Source organism: Pseudophryne corroboree, unplaced genomic scaffold (genome assembly GCF_028390025.1).
Source record: "Pseudophryne corroboree isolate aPseCor3 unplaced genomic scaffold, aPseCor3.hap2 scaffold_516, whole genome shotgun sequence".
NCBI lineage: Eukaryota > Metazoa > Chordata > Amphibia > Anura > Myobatrachidae > Pseudophryne > Pseudophryne corroboree.
In genome coordinates, this window is record NW_026970119.1 from 447307 (window position 1) to 458663 (window position 11357).

General features: G+C 45.6%; 1 non-coding gene across 1 annotated transcript; it reads right to left on the reverse strand.

The window, feature by feature from the left end:
• Positions 1-10294: 10294 nt before the first annotated feature.
• On the reverse strand, positions 10295-10368 carry TRNAN-AUU (transfer RNA asparagine (anticodon AUU)). The gene has a single exon. It is a non-coding gene; the product is annotated as a tRNA-Asn (tRNA).
• Between the last annotated feature and the right edge of the window lie 989 nt (positions 10369-11357).

Genomic DNA, 11357 nt, shown 5'->3' on the forward strand with positions numbered 1-11357 from the left:
TTTTCTTTTTCTTTGCATCATGTGCTGATTGGGGAGGGTTTTTTGGAAGGGACATCCTGCGTGACACTGCAGTGCCACTCCTAGATGGGCCCGGTGTTTGTGTCGGCCACTAGGGTCGCTAATCTTACTCACACAGTCAGCTACCTCATTGCGCCTCTTTTTTTCTTTGCGTCATGTGCTGTTTGGGGAGGGTTTTTTGGAAGGGACATCCTGCGTGACACTGCAGTGCCACTCCTAGATGGGCCCGGTGTTTGTGTCGGCCACTAGGGTCGCTAATCTTACTCACACAGCTACCTCATTGCGCCTCTTTTTTTCTTTGCGTCATGTGCTGTTTGGGGAGGGTTTTTTGGAAGGGACATCCTGCGTGACACTGCAGTGCCACTCCTAGATGGGCCCGGTGTTTGTGTCGGCCACTAGGGTCGCTAATCTTACTCACACAGCTACCTCATTGCGCCTCTTTTTTTCTTTGCGTCATGTGCTGTTTGGGGAGGGTTTTTTGGAAGGGACATCCTGCGTGACACTGCAGTGCCACTCCTAGATGGGCCCGGTGTTTGTGTCGGCCACTAGGGTCGCTAATCTTACTCACACAGTCAGCTACCTCATTGCGCCTCTTTTTTTCTTTGCGTCATGTGCTGTTTGGGGAGGGTTTTTTGGAAGGGCCATCCTGCGTGACACTGCAGTGCCACTCCTAGATGGGCCCGGTGTTTGTGTCGGCCACTAGGGTCGCTAATCTTACTCACACAGCTACCTCATTGCGCCTCTTTTTTTCTTTGCGTCATGTGCTGTTTGGGGAGGGTTTTTTGGAAGGGCCATCCTGCGTGACACTGCAGTGCCACTCCTAGATGGGCCCGGTGTTTGTGTCGGCCACTAGGGTCGCTAATCTTACTCACACAGCTACCTCATTGCGCCTCTTTTTTTCTTTGCGTCATGTGCTGTTTGGGGAGGGTTTTTTGGAAGGGACATCCTGCGTGACACTGCAGTGCCACTCCTAGATGGGCCCGGTGTTTGTGTCGGCCACTAGGGTCGCTTATCTTACTCACACAGCGACCTCGGTGCAAATTTTAGGACTAAAAATAATATTGTGAGGTGTGAGGTATTCAGATTAGACTGAAAATGAGTGTAAATTATGGTTTTTGAGGTTAATAATACTTTGGGATCAAAATGACCCCCAAATTCTATGATTTAAGCTGTTTTTTAGTGTTTTTGGAAAAAAACACCCGAATCCAAAACACACCCGAATCCGACAAAAAAAATTCGGTGAGGTTTTGCCAAAACGCGGTCGAACCCAAAACACGGCCGCGGAACCGAACCCAAAACCAAAACACAAAACCCGAAAAATTTCAGGCGCTCATCTCTAGTATGAACTCTAATTCCCCAACTGAAACCTCTCACAAACACACACTCCTAAATCTAGTACACACACACACACATTTCCCCAGTACTGACAACTCTCATCACTTCCACACACTGACAACTCCCTCCTGCTCCTCTCCCCACTGACACTGACAGCTCCCTCACAGTCACACACATCCTCCACCCCCCCCACACACACACACTGATAGCACACATGCACAAATCCCCCCCTCCTCGACACTAACTGTCACGGACTGCTTGGGCAGCAGGTGGCAGGCTCTGACTTAAAGTGCTGAAATTCAACAGCTCTCTCGAACTTGCAAGGCATGGCTGTGCAGCTGTCTCCAGCCATCTCCTTGCCCACTGTGTAATTTGTGGCGTTCTCTGATGTTCCCCGCTCTGCCTCTACAACCGGCACATAATGTACAGCAGTGGTGACTCCTGAGTATGGGCCTGGAGAACTCCGCCTACCGGGGGGTAGGGATTAATAATTTCAAAGGGGCAGAGCTAGGAGTGAAGCAGTGGACAGCAGTTGAGGGGCGTTTCAAACTGTAACAGGGTTGGGACAATTTCAGTATCCTTCCCTCACCGTCTAATTGGTCAGTCCCACGCTGATTGCCATAGCGCCCTTTCGAGACTGCAGAACTCTATCCCTTAGCCACGGTTGGCACAGCTGGATGGTGCCCCTGGCAAGTGCCATCCTGGCCAAGGGGTAGATACGCCCCTGAGGGTCAGGGCCAGCAACAGAAATCTCGGGGCCCAGTGCACTGATATCTCTGGGGCCCCCTCAACCCCCCTTAACTTGGCAGAGGGATCTTTAAAAAAAATGGAGCCTTTGACTCGGACCGTCAGTGAGGCCGGCAGGTGGTTTTCATACTGGGCTATCCAGCTCTTCGGTGGCGGTGGCAGGGACATTCAGAAAAGGGCCAGCACAGCAACATGCATAATAATGGCAATACAGTATGGACCACAGGGACTGGACAAAGTGATGGGGTAAAAGGAGGGGGGAGGGTTTAGTTGGCCTGTTAATTGTTTTCCTGCTTAAATTGAGCAGTTGGTGGATACACTTTAAAAAGCAATATTGGCACTGTGGCCCCATTATTTCTGTTCTTAATACTTGGAGCCCTGAACAAGTGTCCCCTTTGTCCCCCCTGTCACCGGGCCTGTTCAGGCGTTACCTATGGAGAAGCTGCGACATGACATCCTAGGACACGATACTGCACCATGCATCACCATTATATTTCAGTGTGCCTTGTCAATATTTAAATCTTGTTCTGTGTGACGTGAGTTGTAAATGGTTGAAAATCTCTGTGCTACAGTATCGTCACCATGTAGTTATAACAACACCGCAAAACCACCAAAAGACGTGTTTTGGTAGAGGGACTGCTGGAGGGGCCCATTGGGGCCCCCAGTTTGCTACCCCACCCCAGTATACCTGTGCTGTAGCCAGTGGAAGAGGCACTATCTTCCCGGTGATCTCTTCGGGAAGATGGTGCCGCACATAGAAAGCAAAGACTCTGGCTGCACTCTCCTGCCCTCGCTCTAAGCAAGGTGATCGGGCCACAAAAGGACCCCTGCCGGACCCCGGCCTGTGGGCCACAAAAGGATGCATTGGGGGCGGCATGCGGCCCATGGGTTTGACACCCCTGCCCTAGAGTATCAAAATTTGTTTCACGGCACCCCTAGGCCAAAGTTTTTTTTATTGAGAAATTCAGAAAAAAATATAAAATTAAGTAAATTGTGTTTATAGCATGTCATCCTCAGGTTCAGTTATGTTGTGAGGGAATGGTTTTGCCAATTTAATAAAGTATAAATAATTTTAATTGGTCCTGGACCACCAAACTATGCTACCAGTGCAAGAACTCCAGTTTGGAAACTACTGCCATAAAATAAACCTTTTTTGTTTTTTTTAAACTACATGTAATACACCTTAGATCTCAGTTCCTAAAAGGTTTTAAACCCTTGCATACAGTAAACTACACATATTTAAAAATCCTACACCGGGCACAAGTGCTCACGGGCCAATTTCATGGCAGTCTCGGATAGGAGGGCATTGTGGATTCACCAAGGGAATGCTGATGCTGACTCCAAGAAGAAAGGGAGTCTCTTCCCTATGAAGGTGAAGCCTTGTTTGGCGACGGCCTAGTTAATTTGATCTCGGCAGCTCCCGCAGGTAAGTCATCCTTCTTGCCCTATGTTCCCTCTCAACGGATGAAGACGCATCATTATCTGACGCAGTCATTTCGGCCGAATAGATATGCAAGAAGTTAAGATTCCCCTTTCTTTGCAGGTAGAGGAAGGAAAAGAGGGAAGAGGTCTGTAGCCTCTTCAAGATCGCAGGAGCAGAGATCGTCCTCTGCTTCTGCCAAATCCACTGCATGACGCTGGGGCTCTCTTGCAGGAGCCCGCACCAGTGGGGGGCACGTCTAAAACTCTTCAGTCAGTTCTAGATTCATTCGGACCTGGACTCGTGGGTTTTACAAATAGTGTCCCAAGGGTACAAACTGGGGTTTCAAGACGTTCCCCCTCACCGATTGTTCAAATCAGCCTTAGTCAGCAGGGAGAAGGTTTTTATTCAAGCCTCTTCGTGGTCCAGAAGCCGGACGGCTCAGTCAGACCAATCTTAAATCTGAAATCCCTTAATTTCTACCTAAAGAAATTCAATTTCAAGATGGAATCTCTCAGGGTAGTGATCTCCAGTCCGGGGGATAAAGGAGATTTCATGGTTTTGGTAGACATAAAGGATGCCTACTTATATGTTCCCATTTAGCCACTGCATCAAGCTACCTGAGGTTTGCAATTCAGGATTGTCATTACCAATTTCAGACGTTGCCGTTTGGTCTGTCCACGGCTCCGAGGATTTTCACCAGGGTGATGGCGGAAATGATGGTCCTCCTTCGCAAGCAAGGAGTCACAATTATCCCGTACTTGGATGATCTCCTGATAAAGGCGAGATCCAGGGACCAGTTGGTGCAAAACATCTACTCTCCCTGACAGTTCTTCAACAACATGGTTGGCTCCTAAACTTGCCAAAATCGCAGTAGGTCCCAATGACGCGGTTGTTGTTTTTGGGAGTGATACTGGACACAGAAGAGGTTTTCTTCTAGTGGAAAGGCTCTGGAGATCCAGAGTCTGGTCAAACAAATTCTGAAACCAGCAAGAGTGTTAATCCATCAATGCATTCAGTTGCTGGGGAAGATGGTTGCGGCCTACGAGGCCATTCAGTTTGGCAGGTTCCATGCCAGAGTGTTCCAGTGGGACCTGTTGGACAAGTGGTCCGGATCCCACCTACACATGCACCGGAGGATAATCCTGTCTTCCAAGACCAGACTCTCACTCCATTGGTGGCTGCACAGTTCTCACCACCTAGAGGGGCGATAGTTCGGGATCCAGGACGGGATCCTAGGGACCACGGATGCAACCCTCCGAGGCTGGAGAGCAGTCACACAGGGGGAAAACATCCAAGGAAGATGGTCAAGTCTTCCTTGGATGTTTTCATCTCCACATAAATGTTCTGGAGTTAAGGGCCATTTAATAACTGCAGACACAGTACGCACTGGGACGGGTGCCCAGCATCCTCTACGGACTAAGAGAAAAGGATTTACCGGTAGGTATTAAAATCCTATTTTCTCTAACGTCCTAGAGGATGCTGGGGACTCCGTAAGGACCATGGGGATAGACGGGCTCCGCAGGAGACATGGGCACTTTAAGAAAGACTTTAGTTCTGGGTGTGCACTGGCTCCTCCCTCTATGCCCCTCCTCCAGACCTCAGTTTGATACTGTACCCAGTGGAGACACACCGACACACCACACACACAGGGAATACTTTTACTGAAGACATTTCCCCCACAAGGCCCTTTGGAGAGACAGAGAGAGAGTATGCCAGCACATACCCCAGCGCTATATAACCCAGGAATAGCACAGTAACTTAATGTTTGAACAATCGGTGAGGGGGAACATCTTGAAACCCCAGTTTGTACCCTTGGGACACTATTTGTAAAACACACGAGTCCATGTCCGAATGAATCCAGAACTGACTGAAGAGTTTTAGACGTGCCCCCACTGGTGCGGGCTCCTGCAAGAGAGCCCCAGCGTCATGCAGTGGATTTGGCAGAAGCAGAGGATGATCTCTGCTCCTGCGATCTTGAAGAGGATGCAGACCTCTTCTCTCTTCTCCTTCCTCTACCTGCAAAGAAAGGGGAATCTTAACTTCTTGCATATCTATTGGGCCGAAATGACTGCATCAGATAATGATGCGTCTTCATCCGTTGGGAGGGAACATAGGGCAAGAAGGTTGACTTACCTGCGGGAGCTGCCGAGATCAAATTAACTAGGCAGTCACCAAACAAGGCTTCACCTTCATAGGGAAGAGACTCCCTTTCTTCTTGGAGTCAGCATCAGCATTCTCTTGGTGAATCCACAATGCCCTCCTATCCGACACTGCCATGAAATTGGCCCGTGAACTCAAGAGTCCTATATCCCTTGCAGTCTCACGTAAGTATGCTGCAGTGTCCTTGATATGATACAACGTAAGGAGTATCCCATCTCTCCAGGGTATCTATATCGGATGACAAGGTATTCGACCAATTCTTGAATACTACTACTCACCCATGTACATGTAATGGCAGGTCTAAGTAATGTACCCGTGGTTACATAACTAGAAATAATGTAGCTTCCTGCATACGATCCGCTGGATTTGTGACAGGGCCCCGTGCAGAACAGGGGGTGACTCCCACTTTATTCTGTCCACGGCGGGAAATGAATAAACAACCAGAATCCTTTTGGGGATTTGAAACCATCTTGTCGAGCTGGCCCAGACTTTCTCAAACAGAGATGGAGGAACGTTACATCAGCTTTCATTATATATCTATATATACATACATATAGACCCCTTTGTCAGGAACAGCAGGGTCTTCAGTGATTTTAATATGTCCTTAATATCCACAATCATGTACTGAATGCTCCTTGCCAATATTGGATCTAATCAGGAAACATTATGGTCGACATAAGTATCAGTATCCGTGTCAGTATCAGTGTGTAGTAACTGGGCAAAATAACATTTTTGCGACCCAGCGGGGCCTGAGGGAAAAGAAACATAGCCATGAATATCACATCTATTCTCTACGTCTGTGTCTGGGACACAGATTTATCCAACCTTACTCTGATATTACTGAAACATTTACCCAGTCAGTTATTGGTGGTGCCAACAGGGCCACCATCATATGTCTGCATTCCTAATATAGTTTCCTCTTGGGAAAAACATTCAGCCACCGACATGTTGACACACATATACCAAGTACCCACAGACACACCGGCTTATGGGGGACAGACCGTCAGTAAATCTGTCAGAGGGACACAGAGGATTTTTCAGCTCACAATCCAGCGCCAAAAGTACACAGTCTGGGAAATAATAAACTCTATAGTGATAGACTTGTAATGCTCTAAAGATGTTCTGGTGAGGTGAGGAAGAAGCCCCGCCGCTGTAATGGCGCGTATCTGTCCCGCTCAGAAATAATTAATTACGCTAGCGGGGTAAGGACAGTGCCCAGGCACTAATGTCCACTTTTTCCAGCCTTTTGTGAGGAATTTATGCTGCCCAGGGTGCCCCCCCCCCCCCGTGCCCTGCACCCTGCAGTGCCTGTGTTTGTGTGGGAGCATGGCGCGCAGCGTTCCGCTCGCTGCTCGGTACCTCAGAATGCCGTCACTGAAGAAGAAGTCTTCTGTTCTTCTGCTACTCACCTGTCTTCTGGCTCTGTAAGGGGGTGACGGCAGGCTGCGGGAGTGTGCATCTAGGCGTACCCAGCGATCAGCACCCTCAGGAGCTAATGGTGTCCTGTCAGCCTGAAGCAGAGCCATTGAACTCACTAGAAGTTGGTCATACTTCTCTCCCCTAAGTCCCACGAAGCAGGGAGACTGTTGCCAGCAGCCTCCCTGAAAATAAAAAAAACTAACAAGTCTTTTCAGAGAAACTCAGTAGAGCTCCCCTGTAGTGCATCCAGTATCACTGCGCACAATACTAAAACTGGAGTCTGGAGGAGGGGCATAGAGGGAGGAGACAGTTCACACCCTTTGAAAGTCTTAAAGTGCCCATGTCTCCTGCGGATCCCGTCTATACCCCATGGTTCTTAATGTGACCCCAGCATCCTCTAGGACGTATGAGAACACAAATAACGCACACACGAGGAGGAGAGAACTAAGGAAGCTATAAGGAGAAGAGGGGAGGGAGGGGGGGTTGAAAGGTAAGGTAGTAAAGGCATATTGGATAAACTACAACCTTATACATATTCATTAATGTACCAGTAGTTAGAAGTAGAAGAGCTCTAACAGAAACCACAAAGCTTATCTAAAGCCACACCACACTGGATATGCCCAATCTCATTTGATTTTTGAAGCAAAGCAGTATTGGACTTTGTTAATACATGGATGGGAGACTGCTTGGTAGTATCAGATTCTTTAGGTGTTTTTAAACTACCAACACCATTTTCTTGGTACATTTAATTTTTGCATGTATTCTTTTATGTACCAGAAGTTAGAAGTAGAAGAGCTGTAACAGAAACCACCAGCTCATCTACAGCCACAGCACACTGGATTTGCCCAATCTCTCCTGATCATGGAAGCTGAGCAGTGTTGGTCCTGGTTTTAGTACTTGGATGGGAGACCACAAGGAAATACCCGGAGCTGTGTGTATTTATACAATACTAACACCGTTCTCTTGATGCATTCCATTTTGAAACATTGGGGCAGATCTATTAAGCCTGGTGAACTGATAAAGTGCAAGGTGATAAAGTACCAGCCAGTCAGCTCCTAACTGTCATTTTTCAAACCCAGCCTGTGACATGGCAATTAGGAGCTGATTGGCTGGTACTTTATCACCATGCAAATTATCATTTCACCAGGTTTAATAAATCGGCGGCTTACTCATTTATGTACGAGTAGTTAGAAGTAGAAGAACTCTAACAGAAACCCCTAAGCTCATCTACAGCCACACCACACTGTATATGCCTCTTCTTACATTCCGCTGCACTTATTGTGGGGTAGCCGCAATCCCTTCTGCTGTACGGTTCCACATTACATTGTTTCTTGTCACTTCCTGTTGATGCAGTAAGGAAACATCCAGGAATTACAGCAGCTTAGTTTTTTTTTTTTTTTAACTGGGGCAATTTAGCTAGATCACAGGGCAATTTAGCTCCTTTGGTCCTTTTTTTAGGACCAGTTAATCAGACAGTTGAGCAAACTGAAAAACAGCTAACAGGAAATTTCCACTTAAATGGTATTTTCTAATCTTATCTGACCATGACTAAGAATAAAGGATACACAAGATAAACTCTTAGAGCCATGGACCTTATCCATGTTTAAGCTCCATCAAATCTGTAATCAATAGCACTACATGCTCCCACTTTACCACTGTACTATATACTCTACCTGTGTTTTTAAGGTAAAAACTAGTGATGAGCGGATTCGGTTTTACTCGGTTTTACTCGGTTCTCAAAACGGCATCTTATTGGCTCACGGATGTCACGTGTTTTGGATAGCCAATAAGATGCCGTTTTGAGAACCGAGTAAAACCGAGTAAAACCGAGTAAAACCGAACCTCGCTCATCACTAGTAAAAACACCATTTAACCCCAGTGACACTTGAATTAAAGCAGCAGCCTCTGGAATAGCATTCCTTAGCATTAATCCCAGGAAATCTGCAATCTTCACGCTCTTTGATAGCCATGCTACATTGCTGTTTACTTGGATGGAGCAGAGAGCACAACATCAGGACATAGGAAATATTACAATGCATGATAAGAAAGGTGTGAGCTCTACAGCAAGGCCTCTAACCCTTTGCCAGTGCCAAATACATAGGGCTTAACTCAGATCTGATCACAGCAGCAAATTTATTAGCTAAAACCATGTACACTGCAGGGGGGGTGGGTGTATAATATGTGCAGAGAGAGTTAGATTTTGGTGCAGTGTGTTCAAACTGAAATCTAAATTGCAGTGTAAAAACAAAACAGCCAGTATTTACCCTGCACACAAACAATATAACCCACCTAAATCTCTCTGCAAATGTTATATCTGCCCCCCCCCCCATCCCTGCAGTGCACATGGTTTTGCCCACTAGCTAACAAATTTGCTGCATCTGGGAATTACAGCAGCTTAATATTTCTTTTTACAGAAGGTTCAGCAAATTAAATTATTTAGTGAAATACTGTAATCATAACAGTTACAGGGATATTGTAGGTAGATTTATTGTCAGTGGATAAATGTAAAAATTAAACCCTTAGGCATAGTTCCAAAATGCTGTCATTGCAATCCAGATTTTAAGGAAATCATGCTTGAGCACAGGTGACTTAATTAGAACTTCGGTCAATGTGAATTAACCATTGGACTCAACCATGGTTATCCTTAAAACCCAGGGGTCTATTTAAGATCGATCTTAATCGATGTTGGGCTTCCAGGTTGAAAAAAACACACACATTTGTTTTCACATTAAACAGACTTCCACATGAGAAAGCAGCAAGGATGCAGTGGCGTTAATGTTTCCTGGTGTCAACTTGTTTTATTTCAGTAGACATTGAAATGAGGATGCATCTTGCTGCCTTTCCAATGAAGCAAGTTTAATTTAGTAATAGGTGAAAAACCATCCTTACAAAGGTGTTAATCAGAGACTTGGCTTTGTGGACACTTTTCAGAGAACAAATTTGTTAGCATAAAAATAAAGCCAGAAAATGAAGAGCTGTTTAATCACTCGATTGGATTTTTCTGCCAGCATATTTTTTTTCTCTGCAACCCACTGCTAAATTGTGCTTCCTAGCTGTTTTTTATAAAATCACTGAATCAAATCTAACTCTGATTACATCAGAGAAGGCCATGTACCCTACACCATAAGAGGAGGTTTGAAATTTTGACTTGTCTACTTAAATATCACCAAAATCTGATCACAAGGTTAATTACGTCCCTGGGTGGGATTGAACCACCAACCTTTTGGTTAATAGCCAAACACACTAACCGATTGCGCCACAGAGACACTTTGCAAAAGTCCATACTGACAAAGGCTAATAAGCATTCATCTAAAACGTTTCCTAGAAAAACTTTAAAAAGTCAATAATCTGGAGAGTTTTTGTAAGATGTTTCTTCCATCAACCAACGAAGAAACACATTGGTACTTTCCCATGATGAGTGAGTGCTTCAGGATCTCTTGCACTTACATGTGCAGCAGAGTACTGCAATGGAAGCATGCTGGGCCCATAACCCAGAGGTAGGCAGATTGAAACTATCCTCTGCTATATGCATTTTTTTTGTTAATTAAAGTAATCCAAAACTGGGATTGATATTTTGTCTCTTTTATTTTTACTTAAAGTACAATAACTTTTACCATTTTAATTTGTTTTAATAGTATATTGACAGTATTATTTTCTTTCAAAAATCCACTTCATTTTCTTTACCCTATTATTAAAATGGTAATTGAAGAAGAGGAATTGTTGCTTTGACTGCAGCATTCCTGGGGTTAACTGGTGTTTCTTCAAGTCACAAGGTATGGAGCTGCTGTATAGTTACTCGCAAGTCAGTAGTTGTATGATGCTCACACCTGTTAAGCTGGATACACACAGAATGCCCTACACAGGGGGTGAAATGAGCCCCCCCCCCACCCCCCGTACGCTCAGCACACATCACGCTGTGCTGAGCGGGGGGAGAGATGTGTGCTGAGCAGTTCGCTCAGCACACATCTCTCCCCAAAATCGGGCCGTGAATACGGACCTTTAAACTGGATCCACACTTAGATTATCTGTCCAATTTTTTTTTCTAGTTGAAACAAAATTATGCTAATATGTGGCAGCAAATTACAATTGACCATTTGTTCACAAACACTGGAAAACATCCAAAAATGGTCATTTAGATAAATTGGTTAAATCCATTTCATTTAGCTAATTTATCCAAACTACCTTTATTGTATCTTTGTGGGTGAATGATGTGTGGGTCAGTGTTGAGGGTGGTGGAGGAGATGGGTAATAGGCA